This window comes from Dermacentor albipictus, chromosome 10, assembly GCF_038994185.2.
Source record: "Dermacentor albipictus isolate Rhodes 1998 colony chromosome 10, USDA_Dalb.pri_finalv2, whole genome shotgun sequence".
Taxonomy (NCBI): domain Eukaryota; kingdom Metazoa; phylum Arthropoda; class Arachnida; order Ixodida; family Ixodidae; genus Dermacentor; species Dermacentor albipictus.
Window position 1 is genome coordinate 78320854 of NC_091830.1, and position 5208 is coordinate 78326061.

A 5208-nucleotide genomic window follows, 5' to 3' on the forward strand; every position below is an offset into this window, starting at 1 on the left:
TTCGGCATCGTGGTACCACGTGTTTACAACGCGCGCGCCACTTCTGCAAAAAAAAAAAAAAAAAAATCCACCAAGGAGGTTTGGTCGAGTAGCGCAAAGAGCAGGGTTATCTAGTGGCTGTACACCAGGGCTTGTCGAAAATTTTGTTAACAAAGAAGGGACCGATTTCTAGGGGAAAATAACGAATGCCTTGACTTTACGCTGGACGCGGCTTAATAGAAGTAGCAGCAATTTGCTGTTAGTATGTGCTTCCCTATTAGTATGCATGGCGTTTACGGGGGCCGACAAAATTAGCATCTAAGAGCGCGTGCCAAATGGCACTCTGCGCAGTCAAGCTAAGGAAGTACCTGGTGTCGAGACCTATCCTTGCGCATGATGGTCGTACCTACCAATAACCCATCGTGGATGCGTAGTGGCTTCGTGCTGCGAAGCGTGAGGTCACCGGATCAAATCCCGACCGCGACGGCAGCATTTACATGGGGGCGTAATGCAAGAGCCCCCGTTTACCGTAAAGTAGGGGCACGTTAGTAAACCCCAGGTGGTCAAAAATAAAATGCAGCCCCCCACTACAGCGTGCCACGTAATCATCGTTTTGGCACGAAAAACCACATAATTTAATTTTTTTCCTACCAACCCATGCGCCCAAATTGCATAGCTTGCATTGGGAATCGCGATCAGAGCAGCAGATTACGATAGCAGAGCGGTGCCTATTTTGCCCTCCGACTCAAGACAATACACCGCGAACTTCGCCGGCCCCAATAGGCACCGCTCTTCTCGTGCAATATATATACTGCGCTCATCGAAACTATGACAGCATGCTGACAAGAGGTTCGTATATTGTCGAAGACACGAGCAGAAAATGATGCGCGATGCCATGTCTGGACACAAGACGTTGCTTCATGACATGGCGCAGGAACGCAGTTTGGCACGCGCCCGCAGATGCCATTTAATTTTCTTCCCGCCTGTACAACCGAAAATAAGTTTGCGGGAGCCAATAATTATGCTGAAATCTTTATTGTGATGACTTTCACAGAACTAGGAATAGAATATTGCTGTCACATCAGGCATGTAAGCACACCTACGCACTACTAATTCCTAACAGAATAGAATGTCGTGATGATCAGTTGTCTATTCTTAAAGCGTTACGCAACTTGTTATCAGGGCGCGCAACATGCCCATCGTCTACTGCGCTCAACAATTAAAATAAGTTGTTTTAAAATGCCTGATAGACTTCACCGAGCTGCTGCTACATCTAGAAAATCCTCGCTGTCTGCTGCCGTTGAGGCTTGCTTGTTGGACTTGGTGCTAGAAGGTTTGGGGAGAAGTTCTCGTTGAATGTGCGGGAGAACGCCCCCCTCGGCGATGGTCACGCCGGCGAGCAGCTGTCTCAGTTCTTCGTCGTTGCGCACGGCCAGCTGCAGAAAGCGTGGGGTGATCCTGGCCTTGTGGTTGTCCCTCGCCGCGTTGCCGGCGAGTTCCAAGACCTCGGCGGTGAGGTATTCGAGCACGGCCGCCAGGAACACAGGCGCGCCGGCACTCAGGCGCTCGGCGAGCCGGCATCTTCGCATAAGCCTGTGGATTCGGCCCACCGGGAATGTTAGGCCGGCGCGTGAGGAACGGGACCTGGGTGTCACATATCCGGTTTGCTTGCCGTTCGTATTTGACTTTCGGCCAGACGACATTGCGGCAGCTACGGTGGAAAGAGTGCGCTTTTTCTGTCGACGGAACTGGACAGGCCAGAGAAGTACAGCCTGAAATGCAATGCAAAGAGCGTTTGCCGTTAGCATCCGGGTCCCCCCAATGGAAGAAGACTCTGCCAATAATGCAAAATAACAGGTGTCCTAGGAGAGGATGTCTCCCCCGCAAAAGCTGTCGACCCTCAGTTTTGTTAAGGAAAGCAGCCGTAATATTTAAAGAGCACGTCTGGGCTGTGTCGTTGTTACTTCAGACCTATGCACAATATTGTGAGCATTCTTACCGTGAACTGATCGTAGGACGGCAGCTGTCTGTAAATCAGCCAGTGTCAGCCTTGTCAACCGATGTCCTCTGGTGCAGTGCGGCAACAATCGCTCGTGGGCGAAGCTTTATGCTCTGAACTTGGGCCACGTGCCTTATTTGACTACGCATGGAATAGACTGTTACGTCATTACCTTGTCTGACTTGAGCTGATAACTAGCGATCAGATACTGGTATAAACGGTCTCAGTGAAGTGCAGTCGTTCGTAGCGCTGCCGCTGAGTTGAATGTGAGCCGTAGTTTCATTTTGGAATTCATTTCCTCACATAGACCGTGGAACCTATTTTAATGCGAAACCAATATATGAGCCATTACGTGAAAATGCGGCGTTGTAGTGGGCGGCATCGCCAAATGATCCTTCAAGAAATGGCCACCGCAGCGTAGCTTTTTGGGCTTGTTGGTGCATGATTTGAATAGCAACAAATAAAAGGCAGAGGACTGGACAGTAAAATTCACGCACACACGATCAGAACGAAAGCCCAACTTCCAAAACTTTATTTTTCACATCTCGGAAACGCTAGCTCATTATCGCAGAGGAAAATAGATGTGCTCACACATGTGCGTCCTGCTCTGTTTATCTTTTCAGCTTCAATGATTTCTCGAGTTACCTTGTCTTTGCTCCTTCCTATGACAACACACTTATCAACGAACGGCTTGCATGTTTTCGACTCGCAGGTCAGGATGTGATCAGCAACTGTTCTCCCTCGCCCATACCTGATATTGGGAGCATTTTCCATAAGGCGCTCGATCAAGCACCAACCTGTTTGTGCAATATAGTGGTTCCCGCATGACAAGGCAATTCGGTACACGACACCTTCATCGCAAGTGATGTAAAGTTTCTGATGCCTGACCATGCCTCATCGCTCTGTGTTGTTGCCAGCCCTTACTATATTGCACAATGGGGAAAGAGTCTTCGAGGCCGACAACATGATGGTTTAAATGAATTAATTCAATTGGGGGGTTTTACGTGCCAAAACCACATTTGATTATGAGGCACGACGTAGCGGAGGATTCCGAAAATTTCGACCACCGCGGGTTTTTTAACGTGCACCTAAATCTAAGTACATCGGTGTTTTTACATTTCACCCCCATCGAAATGCGGCAGCCGTGGCCGGGATTCGATCCCGGGACCTAGTGCTCAGCAGCCCAACACACGAAGGTTGCATTCGCCCGTGGTTCAATACTATTGAGATTGTGGGGAAATCTTATGCATGTAAGGCAATACAACAAATGCTTCTGTTCACCAAGCACCGAATTCGGATGACATTTCTTTATAACTTTAGTTTCCTGAGAAGCTTCTCGGCAACAGACACTTGAACATGCGCCGGTTAAACAACATTAGTCAACCTCTTCATTCTGCTGTTTAATACCGTCCCTTATAATGTGTGTGCACGGTTTTCGGAGAGAATTTTGAAAACACGTGCTGACAATAGCTCTTTTTACAAATTTTGAGTGCGCAGAAAGATATGCCATCGTAGATTTGTTACTTCGGGGCTGGTAGGCACAGCAAATGCGATCAGCCTGAAAGGTAAAGTTCAGGACTAAAAATATGATGGAATAATTATTGGGCAATTCACTTTTTAGAAGTGGATTAAAACAGTGTTTCACGATGGCTCAAAATGCTTAGAACCTTCGACTCTAGTGAGCTGGAGTCACTGTTAGCAAGGATTAGAAGTCATCTACAAATCTAAAGATTTTGATTGTGTCCACGCCATCTAGGTGACTGAGAACAGTCTTGTCAAGTTTAGATAAAAATAGGTTACTTAGAATTAGGACGACCTGTGTGAGGCACCTTCTATTTCCTCTTCGCTTTAGAGCTAGCGTTTCTCAGACGCTGATACCGGTTGTATAAGCGAAAGGTCCTCCTTCGGGAGTATAACACTGATGTATGGGAAAAGTAAACTTTGTGGAAAGTTTGCGCTCGTACAGTTCATGTGTGTCTGAATTTCAATGTCCCCTCCTCGGCGTGCTACTCATTGCTTCTTACGAAATTCCCGATGGCAAAGAGTAAAAAAAAAAAAACATTAAAATTACTCTGATTGCTGTCAAATTTCTCGCGGAGGTTCCTATAAACGAAGAAAGCGAATACCTATGAAAAGAGTATTAGGTAAATTTCTGTCTGGGTGGGAATCGAACCCGGGACTCCAGGGTATGAAATAAACACGCTTCCCCGACGCTCATACCAAGGAATTCTTGACGTTCGTACAGCTGCCTTTTTTCCCCACCACGTGGCGTATCACCCTTAAAGAGCGAAAATCGGTGCCATGAGGTATGCCATGACGCCCAACTAAAGAAAACACAATAAAAAGAAACACACCCTCTATCCCTTGCTTCAGCTCGGTACATAGAAACGAGCGCTGTTACGTATCAACCTTATCTCGATGATGGTCAACTACTATTGCGTGTGCCGAGGTATGCGTGGCGGGCAGGAGGTCAGGACCCCACTTCACGCAGAGTCAGAGACGAGGAGAGCTTTCTCGGCGAAGAATTCTTTATACAGTATGTACAAGTTTGCGTGGTTATGAGGAGAGACCAACCGAGCAGCTCCAAGCTGCTTAAATAACACTTCCCGTCCCCAGATTCCCCAGATAGTCCCTAAGGATGAACAAGTTCGAGAGAGAGAGGGTCCGGGCAGCCTCCGTGGTCCCAACGCCGCTTTCAGTGGCCGGCGCCTCCGGGCACTGCGCTGCGCCGTCAGGCTAATCTGGCGGTCGGTCGGTATGGGGCGCCGGGCAAGTTCAATGGCCCGGCATACGACAAAGGGAACGAACGACCTGCAAGGCAAGGTGTCGAAACATAGTCCTTGGGTGGTCGGTAAAAGGGTTGCCCCTGGCGCCGCCGCACGAAGAAAGGGGTGGGGTGCACTGCTGTCCGCACGAGGAGGGGCCGAAAAGCAGTCGGTGGGCCGACGGCCGCTTCCGTCGTTGACGCCGTGCAGCCGCGAGGACACCCACGTCGTCACGTGCCCTAAGCGGGCACCATGTGGGGATTAACGCTGCCTCCACGGTCGACACACCACAGCACTGGCCTCCCGTCAGGCAAATCCCAAGGCACAAACATAACACTACTTCCTTGGCTGGCAATGAATAGAAGATGTTGCTAGACCCCTGAAGAGACAGCTCGTAGGGATTCCGAATAAGATGTCTGGCCGAGATAACTGCTCCCGAGAAGCTCTCGTTGGCTTTTTATTTTT

The 5208-nt window shown here is 48.9% G+C and overlaps 1 long non-coding RNA gene across 1 annotated transcript; it reads right to left on the reverse strand.

Moving 5' to 3' along the window:
- Window positions 1-998: 998 nt before the first annotated feature.
- On the reverse strand, window positions 999-2458 carry LOC139050975 (uncharacterized). Its single transcript, XR_011509170.1, has 2 exons — window positions 1979-2458; window positions 999-1751 (listed from the first exon to the last, which is right to left on the reverse strand). It is a non-coding gene; the product is annotated as an uncharacterized lncRNA (long non-coding RNA).
- Window positions 2459-5208: the final 2750 nt, after the last annotated feature.